The 12,654-nt window shown below is 36.9% G+C and overlaps 1 long non-coding RNA gene across 2 annotated transcripts in view; it reads right to left on the bottom strand.

The window, feature by feature from the left end:
• Positions 1-10,437, bottom strand: part of LOC114486001 (uncharacterized) — a 39,201-nt gene extending 28,764 nt beyond the window's left edge. The window contains exons 1-4 of one of the 2 annotated variants that reach the window (XR_003679243.2): positions 10,336-10,437; positions 9,444-9,498; positions 5,555-5,612; positions 4,870-4,933 (exon numbers count right to left, since the gene is read on the bottom strand). This is a non-coding gene — a long non-coding RNA (uncharacterized lncRNA). The remainder of the gene's footprint in view (positions 1-4,869; positions 4,934-5,554; positions 5,613-9,443; positions 9,499-10,335) is intronic. The other variant, XR_008617099.1, reaches the window with a different exon arrangement.
• Between the last annotated feature and the right edge of the window lie 2,217 nt (positions 10,438-12,654).

The following is a 12,654-nucleotide window of genomic DNA, read 5'->3' as shown; positions in this document are numbered from 1 at the left end:
TATTTATGCACCCAACATAGGAACATCTCAATACATAAGGCAAATAATAACAGCCATAAAAGGGGAAATTGACAGTTACACAATCATAGTACTGGACTTTAATACCCCACTTTCACCAATGGACAGATCATCCAAAACGAAAATAAATAAGGAAACACAAGTTTTAAATGATATATTAAACAAGATGGACTTAATTGATATTTATAGGACATTCCATCCAAAAACCACTGAATACACATTTTTCTCAAGTGCTCATGGAACATTCTCAAGGATAGATCATATCTTGGGTCACAAATCTAGCTTTGGTTAATTTAAAAAAATTGAAATCATATCAAGTATCTTTTCCGACCACAATGCCCTAGACTAGATATCAATTATAGGAAAAGATCTGTAAAAAATACAAACACATGGAGGCTAAACAATACACTACTTAATAACGAAGTGATCACTGAAGAAATCAAAGAGGAAATCAGAAAATACTTAGAAACAAATTACAGTAGAGACATGATGACCCAAAACCTATGGGATACAGCAAAAGCAGTTGTAAGAGGGAAGTTTATAGCAATACAATCCTACCTTAAGAGACAAATGGCCAGAACTAATCAGAGGGCAGTGATAGAGAGCTAGTTATCTGGGGTGGTCAGGAAAGGTGACTCTGAGAAAGGGACATTCTCAGCTGAGACCTGGGAAAGAGGACAGGGAGGAGGTTGGCAAATTCAAGAAGACAAAGGGACGCTCAGCCATAAAAGAGAATATGCATTTTTGCCATTTGCAACAACATGGATGGACTTGGATAGTACTAGGCTACGTGAAATAAATTAGATAAAGACAAAATCCTCAACAAAATACTAGCAAACAGAATCCAACAGCACATTAAAAGGATCATACACCATGATCAAGTGGGGTTTATTCCAGGAATGCAAGAATTCTTCAAAATATGCAAATCAATCAATGTGATATACCATATCAACAAACTCAAGGAGAAAAACCATATGATCATCTCAATAGATGCAGAGAAAGCTTTTGACAAAATTCAACACCCATTTATGATAAAAACCCTGCAGAAAGTAGGCATAGAGGGAACTTTCCTCAACATAATAAAGGCCATATATGACAAACCCACAGCCAGCATCATTCTCAATGGTGAAAAACTGAAACCATTTCCACTAAGATCAGGAACAAGACAAGGTTGCCCACTCTCACCACTCTTATTCAACATAGTTTTGGAAGTTCTAGCCACAGCAATCAGAGAAAAAAAAAGAAATAAAAGGAATCCAAATAGGAAAAGAAGAAGTAAAGCTGTCACTATTTGCAGATGACATGATATTATACATAGAGAATCCTAAGGATGCTACCAGAAAACTACTAGAGCTAATCAATGAATTTGGCAAAGTAGCAGGATACAAAATTAATGCACAGAAATCTCTGGCATTCTTATACACTAATGATGAAAAATCTGAGAGTGAAATTAAGAAAACACTCCCATTTACCATTGCAACAAAAAGAATAAAATATCTAGGAATAAACCTACCTAAGGAGACAAAAAACTTGTATGCAGAAAACTATAAGACACTGATGAAAGAAATTAAAGATGATACAAATAGGTGGAGAAATATACCATGTTCTTGGATTGGAAGAATCAACATTGTGAAAATGACTCTACTACCCAAAGCAATCTACAGATTCAATGCAATCCATATCAAACTACCACTGGCATTTTTTACAGAACTGGAACAAAAAATTTCACAATTTGTATGGAAACACAAAAGACCCCGAATAGCCAAAGCAATCTTGAGAACGAAAAATGGAACTGGAGGTATCAGGCTCCCTGACTTCAGGCTATACTACAAAGCTACAATAATCCAGGCAGTATGGTACTGTCACAAAAACAGAAATATACATCAATGGAACAGGATAGAAAGCCCAGAGATAAACCCACACACATATGGTCACCTTATCTTTGATAAAGGAGGGAAGGATATACAGTGGAGAAAAGACAGCCTCTTCAATAAGTGGTGCTGGGAAAACTGGACAGCTACATGTAAAAGTAGGAAATTAGAACACTCCCTAACCCCACACACAAGAATAAACTCAAAATGGGTTAAAGACCTACATGTAAGGCCAGACACTATCAAACTCTTAGAGGAAAACATAGGCAGAACACTCTATGACATAAATCACAGCAAGATCCTTTTTGACCCATCTCCTGGAGAAATGGAAATAAAAACAAAAATAAACAAATGGGACCTAATGAAACTTAAAAGCTTTTGCACAGCAAAGGATACCATAAACAAGACCAAAAGACAACCCTCAGAATGGGAGAAAATATTTGCAAATGAAGCAACTGACAAAGGATTAATATCCAAAATTTATAAGCAACTCTTGCAGCTCAATAACAAAAAAACAAACAACCCAATCCAAAAATGGGCAGAAGAACTAAATAGACATTTCTCCAAAGAAGATATACAGATCGCCAACAAACACATGAAAGAATGCTCAACATCATTAATCATTAGAGAAATGCAAATCAAAACGACAATGAGATATCATCTCACACCGGTCAGATTGGCCATCATCAAAAACTCTAGAAATAATAAATGCTGGAGAGGGTGTGGAGAAAAGGGAACCCTCTTGCACTGCTGGTGGGAATGTAAATTGATACAGCCACTATGGAGAACAGTATGGAGGTTCCTTAAAAAACTAAAAATAGAACTACCATATGACCCAGCAATCCCACTACTGGGCATATAACCTGAGAAAACCATAATTCAAAAAGAATCATGTATCAAAATGTTCATTGCAGCTCTTTTTACAATAGCCAGGACATGGAAGCAACCTAAGTGTCCATCAAGAGATGAATGGAGGAAGAAGATGTGGCACATATATATACAATGGAATATTACTCAGCCATAAAAAGAAACGAAACTGAGTTATTTGTAGTGAGGTGGATCGACCTGGAGTCTGTCATACTGAGTGAATTAAGTCAGAAGGAGAAAAACAAATACCATATGCTAACACATATATATTGAATCTAAGAAAAAAAATAAATATCTTGAAGAGCCTAGGGGTAGGATGGGAATAAAACACAGACTTACTAGAGCATGGTCTTAAGGGTATGGGGAGGGGGAACGGTAAGCTGTGACTCAGTGAGAGAGTGGCATGGACATACATACGAAGAGATATGGGAACATATGTATATGTATAACTGATTCAATTTGTTGTAAAGCAGAAACTAACACACCATTGTAAAGCAATTATACTCCAATAAAGATGTTAAAAAAAAAAGAAAAAGAAAAAAGCCAGAGAAAATCCTAATTTCAAAAAAGGAGAGGAAACAAAACTAACGCATCGTATTAATGCCTAGTTGAGAAATCAATTGGAAAATAAAATTTGCACAAAATTTTGATATTTTAACAAAGGGAGTTTAACCTTAAGATTTTAACCAAAGGAGTTTAACAATGTGTAAAATGAGATCTAACTGAAACATACATATATAATTGATTTTTGTAATTCATATGCTTGTGTATTTCCCATAGACCTCATTTCCTTACCTCTTATAATTCTTGTTGATCACTGTAAGCTCAATGACTGACATATACCCAAGTGAGATAGACAGTAAAAAGTTGTTAGTTGACAAAGGATTCAGAGTGACATTTAGTTCTCTGTTGTTCTTTGGTCATCTGACTTTATTTTAACCACAATTTCACTTGCTTCAAGCAACCATATATTGAAGTCTTACTTCGAGTAAATACTACCCTCACTTACATTTTTAAATGGCATTATTATATTTAATCTCACAAATGCCAAAGTTGCTATGTTGAAGATAGATATTTTTAAAAATTCAGATTTAAGCCCTTCTTATTGATGGCAATGAATAAGTTAGGAACATTTATAGAGAAAAGGAGACACTGAAACTTTCATACATGCCTTTGGGTAACCTTAAGCCCAGAGTCCTCCAAAGACTTTACTGTGTTCCTTTAAAGCAATCATTATCCTTCACAGTCTAAATAGTTGAACAAGTCAGATTTTAAAGGGTTTGTTGTACATGTCTCTAAATATATATATATATATACATATATATGTATATATATATATATATATATATATATATATCAAAGGAAAAGAAGCAATAGTAAATAGCTCTGATCAGAGAAACCATTTAGAAAAAAATAACAAAATTCAAGGCATATGTCATTTTGGCAAGTGGTAGGTACTGTCATCTCAGTTTTAAGAAAGAAAATATGGTAGGCATAAGTCCTCCCTGTGATGCAAGATGCATGTCCTATGAAGAGTGAGCCAGCATGGTTACCTTCATTAATTAGGTATGGAAATCATTTTTCATGGTGTTACATCTACTTTTTGGAAAAAAATGATTGGATAAATGCAAACTCTCAAGAGAGAAGTTAGCCAGCACTTCTAGAATCACTACTAAGTGAGTCATTCAATTCATCTCTGAGTAATAGTCTTGATGTTGCAGTCTGTCATGATACCAGAGAGAAGAGTAGAAAATTATTCCTTGGCTGGGACATAAAATATTAAGAGACACCAAAATTCAATATGGTAACTGATGCCTTTTGAGACCTTCAGTGCCCTAGGAAATAAAAAATCGCCTCTCCAATTCTCTTTCCACTGATAGGTCAGTTGTATAAAAGACCTTCTAAAGCTATGTTAGCTCAGCTAGAAAACATTTGACCTTGTCCTCATGAATTGCTTGTTCTGTTATCTTCATATTTTAAAGGAAATGTTTGCTATTCCTAAATGAGTCCAAAAATAAATGGTTGATTTGACCTACTCAACTAACTAGCAAATTTAGTGAGGAAATAAAACAAACAAACAAGCAAAAAACATTTGAACAAGTAGTGAAGATACCTATGCAGGAATTGCTCCTTCAAAGCTCTTGCCCCATTCACATGAGTGTGGAGGAAGTCATCACCTACAAACAAAGAAATCACATTCCCTTGCAAGCACAAGGTCATTACCCTCCTCACATGAACACAAGGTCATCACACTCCCCATGTGTACAATGTAACCACGTTACAACCACAGCTGATTGGCTCAAGAGTAGATAAGTGGCCCACATTAATTAGTCAATTTCTTTAGATTTCCTTGTGTACTCGGGACAAAGTTAACCCAGTCCTTTTCAGGTGACCCAAACTATACGGTATAAAATTTAAAACCTGACCACAACCATATTTTCTCATCTGTGGAAAGGATGACCTGTGGTAGAAGAGGAGAAAAAAGCTGACATTTGGAAAAAAGCAGAATTAAAAGACAGAAAGATCCCTGAGCACATTTCAGTCTTTGATTCAGTTGCCCCTAAGAGTCTGATGCATCCAAGCCCTTTAATGGTTTTGGTTGTTCAACTTTCCCTTAATCTATTAGATAAATCCAGTATGCTTTAAATAAAATCTCCTTTTATATTACGATACTTGCAACTTGGTTCTTCTAGCCTCTAATAACAGTTTCAATTTCTATATCAGTTAATAAGTATAAATTTTAATGAAGTAACAAAGAAACTTCGAATGGCTTTCAAAGTTTAGATTTTTGTTCTCACCTCTTTACTGTAGAATCCAAGTTGATTAAGCAGCCACCATCTCAAATATTGCTGCTCACTGTGGAAAGAAAAGAAAATTCTGAGAGTCTCACTTTGTTTAGAACTTGTGGGTTGGAAATAGCCACAGACCTACCCAAACACAAAGAGGCCTGGAAGTACAGTTCCACCGAGTAACTAGGATATGAAGAGCTAGAAATAATGGGGAATATCTCTAATCACCACCACACCCACGTTTCAATGTTAACGGAATTGAAGCTGATATTATATTGATCAAATATAATATGTATTGAAGCCAGAAGAAATTACTGTCCTACTCATTTTGTTGTGGACCTCAAATATTCAGCTCCTTAGCAATTAGGTAAGCTTTGCTGAATGATACTGATATATTGGCACCATTACACTCAGGGCTAGAGTTTGCTAATTTAAAAAATGAGATAGTTTCAGCTGTGAGCTTTTTTCTGTTTGTTTGAGTGAAAGTAATGAGAAGGTTAAAAGTGAAAATAAATTGTTTAATTAATTTTTTAGTTTTGAGGCCAAAGTACCTAACATACAGACAACACAATTGATACTAAGGTTGAAAATTGTGTAAGATACACAATAACAATTATCTATTGCATTAATATTTGCATGGGGAGTGAGTGCAGAAGATGAGAAGAAAAGGTCCCCCACCCCAGCCAATCTACATTAGACATATAGTGTGAGCAAAAAATAAAACTTTGCATTTAAAAGCCATTTGAAATTTCTTTGTTACTTCAACAAAATCTATACTATCTAACTGGTACAGAAATTGAAACTTTTATTGGAGGCTAGAACAATGTTGACAGGGACAAAACATTTGATAAAATTCCTGTCTGTAATAACTTAGAAGGCAAATTACGTCCCTAATGAACTTTCACATATCAGAGAAGATGCTGTAAAAAGGATATTAGTACCAAGTTTTTTTAAGATGGATGAATTTGACAAGGCACAACAAGTAAAAGGGGGAGAAAAAGGAATAGAGAACATTCAGGAATCAGGGTATGTGTAGGGTTAGAAAAAGCAACATTTTGTCATGTTAAGCAGTGACAGATAAAACTGAGAGGACCTTTGAGCCAATTAAAATTCAGTCTTGAGTTAAAGATCAAATCAGGGGCACAACCATGGCTATAACACCCATTTGTTAGAACCTCTAAATGAAATAAGAGGTTTCAGAGCAGAGATCCACGTAAGTTCATGGTACCTAGTAGATACCGTCAGTTGAACAAAATAATTCAGAGAAAAGAGATTAGATATGTGGTTCTGCCAATGAAGTCTGAAAGACCGAGAAACTCTCAAATAATTTGAAATAAAGGCACGAGGTAAGGTAAGCATAAAAACATAGCAAATATAAGAAATATGTCTAGGAAAGAACCATAGATGTGGCTATTGGCAAAATGAGATGATCAGGATCAAATATAATACATAAGAATCCTACTGCACTTTTAAAGGGTTATGTGGTCAAAGAAACTGTGAGCCTGGGCTAAAAAATGTTTATGGCTATTCAAAACTCAAAATGACACTTTAATTTCCACCAGTCTACAAGGAGGAAGCTGGCTGAGACAGCTGTTCAGATTTCACAAAGGACATACTCTGAAATAACACTTTTTAGATGTCTAAGTTGGATTATGGAAAATGAAGAATCTCCCAGGGGAAGGTCCATGAAGAACTTCAGGCAAAAGAACTACTCTAAGAGTATGAGTTAATCAAGAAGCATTCAAAAAACAGAGGGCTATCACAACATCTGCCAAGTAAGAGTTCAGAATTGGACACATCAGTGACTGGAGATTCTCACATTCTTCTCACTTCTACTGAAGTGTTTATTTCAGATCTCCTGTCTCTATTCCAGTATTTCATATTGGGTGTGGGGATGGGAGCATGAAGTGGATTGAATGGTGGTCCCCAAAAACATATGTCCACATTCTAATTACCAGAAGCTGTGAACATGACCTTATTTGGAAAAAGAAACCATCTTTGAAGATGTAATTAAGGGTCACTGACAGCTTGGACTGAAAGGAACAGAGACAGGAAAAAATGAAAGAAGGCTGCTGGACTTCTAAAATTCTACAGTCAGGAAACTGACTGATAGAGCTACTCAGCTGCAAACATCCTACCCTTCAAGAAAAGGAATGATGACTCCAAGGGCAGAGCAGTAGTAGGTGGCACAGAGGCTAGTGGAGCCATTATGGGCCCAGAGAGTGGAGCCTGGAGAAACAAAGGATTACTCTTAGACTTTAAAACCTAATGAAGTTTTCCCTGCTGGATTTAGAACTTGCTTAGGACCACAGTGAAATTTGGAATTGATATCAATCATAGCATCTTAAATCTCATAGTCAGAAGGGAACTCTAAGTAGCATATTTCAAGTGGCTAGAGTGCCAATATTATTATTCCATGGATGAGGCATTTGAGGACTGTAGTAGGCTGAAATGGGTTCCCAAAAGATCCTACATCCTAATTCCTGGAACCCGTGAATGTTGCCTTATACGGTGGCAAAAAGAGTTATGGATTTTGAGATGGGGAGATTATCCTGGATTATCCAGGAGGGCCCAAAATGCAATCACATGTATCCTTAAAAGAGAGGCAGAGAGAGTTTACACATGGACACACAGTGAAGAAGGTGATGTGAAGACAGAAGAAATAGATTTGAAGATACTGGCTGTGAATATTTTAGTGACACAGTCAGACACCAAGGAATGCCAGCAGACACTAGAAGCTGGAAGAGACAATGAAGGAGTCTCCCTAGTACCTCTGAAGGGACCATGACCCTGCCAACATCTTTATTTCAGCAAAGCAATACTGGTTTCAGACTTCTGGCCTCAAGAACTGTGAAATAATAAATTTCTGTTGTTTTAAGCTACAAAATTTGTAGTAATTTGTTACAGCAGCCCCAATAAACTAATACAAATCCCAAGAAGATTAAGTGGCTTGGCTAAGGACTCATAACAAAAGGACAGTTGACAGAAAATTAAAATGCCTGTCTTTCTTGTGCTCTTTCCACTACAACATTTAGACTGAAGGGAATTTTATTAGAAATTCAAGGGCTAGAGGTGGAAATGGGGGGGTGAGAGGGAATAAGAGATGAGTATATTAGAAATTATTATTCCAGCCTTTCCCATCTCTCTGGCATAAACATTTCAGGACTCCAATTTCACAGGAGGAGAGCAGGGTTCCTAGGGCACTGAATTGACATCTACTTCTCCAGCCAAGAACATGAGTCAGCCAATGGTGGTGAGCATCCCTGGCCAAGTCTGCATGATAAGCCAGCTGTTCAGTCTTCTCTTTTTCTCTGCTCCAAGATTGTAGGTGGATCAACGTATTTTTCAACACAAGAAAGATTCTGGAGTTTAGCTAGCAAAATCTATAGAGATTAATGGCCCTTTTAGGCTGGGACCTAATTAATTGACTCAAATGATGAATGTGGCTGAAAGCTGCAGTTTGTTGCTCTAGAGGTCACTGAGCATACCCACATCAAGATAATCTTCACCAAGTCATTGAGTCCTCAGCCAGTGGAAAGCACATTGCCCTTGCTCTTTCCAGTTTACAAGGCTAGTAGGATACATTCCATTAAAAGTTCAGAATCTAAGAAGAGCCACTGATTGGAATTCTGAGCTTCACATCCCCAGAGGAGTCTGAGGAAATGGGAAATCATCAACCTGACTCAGGAGTCGGCAGGTGTATATCAATAAGCAAACTGTTAGAATCTCTGAGCTCCCAAATCGCCATGTGTCCTTATACACAAGATTCAGTTACATCAGGTGACTCTCTGATGGTGAAAATCACTGCACTAGACATCAGGCGAACTTGCTTAAGTCCCAGTTCTCCTAAAATTGGTTTGGCAATTCACGTGACACTTTTGAACCTCAACTTCCTTACCTGTAAAATGGTAAAATGAAGGCCTTTAAAGTTGTTCCTTGGGAACCCTTGTGCACTGTTGGTGAGAAGGTAAATTGGCTTAACCTCTATAAAAAACAGTATGAATCTTCCTCAAAAAATTAAACATAGAACTACTATATGATCCAGCAATCCTACTTCTGGGTATATACCCAAAAGAAATGAAAACAAGATAATGAAAAGATATTTGTACTTCCATTCATGTTTATTGCATCATTATTCACAATAGCCAAGATATGGAAACAGCCTAAGTGTCCATCAATAGATGAATGGATAAAGAATATGTGATATATATATACATATGTGTATATATATCACATGTTTGCGTGTGTGTGTACATACACAATGTTATATTATTTAACCACAAGACAGAAGGAAATCCTACCTTTGGGACAGTATGCAGGAACCTTGCTAAGTGAAATAAGTCATTATGCTAAGTGAAATAAGTCAGACAGAGAAAGACAAATACCCACAGGGTATCACTTATATGTGGAATCTTTTTTTTTTTTTAAAGTCAAACATAGAAAGGGAGAGTAGAAAAGTGGTTGCCAGGGACTGGGGGGTGGAGGGGGTGGGGAATAGGAAGAGGGTGGTAAAGAGTACAGAGTTAGCTATAAGATGAATAAGATCTGAGGATCTAAAGCAAAACATGGTGACTATAGTTAATAACACTGTATTGTATAATTGAAATGTGTTAAAGGAGTAGAACTAAATATTCTCACCAAAAGAGAGAGAGAGAAAGGAAAAGATACATATGTAAGGTGATGGATGCATTAATTAACTACATGGGGTGAATCCTTTTAAAATGTATACATATATCAAATCACCGTGATGTACACTTTAAATATCTTACAATCTTATTTGTCAATTATACCTCAGTAAAGCTGGAATTTTTTTTTTCTTTTTTTTGCTGTATGCGGGCCTCTCACTGTTGTGGCCTCTCTCGTTGTGGAGCACAGGCTCCGGACGCGGAGGCTCAGCGTTTTTTGCTGTATGCGGGCCTCTCACTGTTGTGGCCTCTCTCGTTGTGGAGCACAGGCTCCGGACGCGCAGGCTCAGCGGCCATGGCTCACGGGCCTAGCCGCTCCGCGGCATGGGGGATCTTCCCGGACCTGGGCACGAACCTGTGTCCCCTGCGTCGGCAGGCGGGCTCTCAACCACTGTGCCACCAGGGAAGCCTGGAAGGTTTTAAAAACAAATATAAATTAAAAAAAAAAATCTTCCTGGCTCTACATTCAGGTAATTAACATAATCAGGATCAAGACATCTAGACAGATGTATACACCCACGTCCCTTACTACATCCTTCAGGTTCAATGGGCATTAGGTAGACAAGGGCTGGGGACTCTTAAATATGTGACTGGAGTATATTGACACAGTATTCTCTGCTTTGCAGATATTTGTAAGTTGCATTCTGAATCTCACAAATGCATATTTATCTCTTACTTCCCAGCAGAGCTGGGAAGTGTGAATCACTAATCTATTGATTTTAGAAGTATCTATCTGCTCTGTTGGAAATGAGAAGAGACGTCAGCATTAAGTGAAAGCTTAAAGATCAATACATATTTAAAGAATTATCATCAAGAAGGTCTTGTTTTCCTAAAAAGATAAATTTCTAAATTCTATACTCCCCTCCCTAGATAGTATAAGGAAATTCTCAGGAAAATGCAGTTTGGTATAGTAAAAACAAATAAACAAGAAAACATACAACCCAATGCAATTAATACACAAATGAAAACTTGTGTTCAAATTCCAAATTTTTGCTTTACTAAGTCAAAAAATGAACCTTACTTTGTGAAAGGGAGGCATTATAGCTATTAAGGGGAAATGGAGGACATTATTGATTTGAACCCCAGTTCTTCCAAATACTAAGTGTGACAATTGGCAAATTAATTTTCCCAGACTTGATGTATTTCTTTATAATATGGGAATGATAACAATTCTCTCAAGTGTTATCAGGATTCAAAGGAGATAATCAATGTAATAGACTTTCTGTAGAGCAAGAAATATCTTAGTAATCAATAGCTGATTTTGCCAAAGGTTGAGGACAGCATGGGTAATGAATATAAATGAAAAGGCATTTAAATGACTATTTTAAGTAGTTTGGCTAGAAAGGGAAGATGAAAGAAGAGATAGAGGGGATAAAGGGATATTTGGAGATAGATGCTGTGGCTGATACCTTTTTTTTTTTTTGGTCTATTTGTTTCAGGGTTACTGTGTTTTTTTATTGTGATGGTAATTGATGGAGTAAGGTTCCAGTGGTCAGAAGGGATAGAATCCAGTAAGTTTAGCAGGAAAAGGGACACCTCTTCCACTGACATGGATGTACAGGAGGGAGGCAGAAACAGAAGGAGATGGAGAGAAGTTGGACTTGCTGGGAGAAGACTATAGGAGGGGGAAAGAGTCGTTGTCTGAGGCCACAGTGCACCGAAGGAGGTGAGGATGGAGGTTCTCTGTGGCAAGTGACGGCTGGATGCTTGAGGAGAGTCATAAACGTTCAAAATTTGTTAGGAGAACAACTCATAAAAACAGCTGAAAAATAAGTTTGTTCATTTACCCCAGAGGAGTTCACCTGGGACACATAAAATGCTTGCTATGTAAGACTGAGGGCTCAGTAGAGATAGATTGAAACCTGAATTTGCAGGACACAAATCAATAATATTATAAACTTTTCTCCAGCAGAGAAAGAAAGAAAGTCTTAGACCAAATTTAGGAATACAGAATATGGGTCACCTGGGTTCTTCAGGAATGGAGTTTTGTTGAGAGATTGGAATAAAATGACGATAGTACTACAAATAATATTTTAATGTATTTATACCATGCCAGGATAGTTTGGTTTGGACAGGGTTCAGAACATGCAAGTTTAGGCATTTATAAAATGAGAACAATAGTGTCAATAATAGGACCATTTTTGTTCATCATTATTATTGCCCCAAAATAAAGAAGTGATTAAAACCTTCCATATGGGTTTTGTCTTAGAAAGCTGTTCACACAGATTTTAAAATAGAATTTTAAATTTTTCTATCTCAAAACTTCTCATCCATCAGTCTTTTCATCTCTGTGAATTACACCACCATATTCCTATTTGCTCAAGCCAAACCATACTCACCCAGGATACTTTTCCTTCATTCTCCCTTCCCACATCCACATCCAATCCAGCAGACAGTCCTGTTACCTCCACGTTTGAAATATTT

Source organism: Physeter macrocephalus, chromosome 4 (assembly GCF_002837175.3).
Source record: "Physeter macrocephalus isolate SW-GA chromosome 4, ASM283717v5, whole genome shotgun sequence".
Taxonomy (NCBI): Eukaryota; Metazoa; Chordata; class Mammalia; order Artiodactyla; family Physeteridae; genus Physeter; species Physeter macrocephalus.
This window is presented reverse-complemented; position numbering and strand designations above follow the sequence as displayed.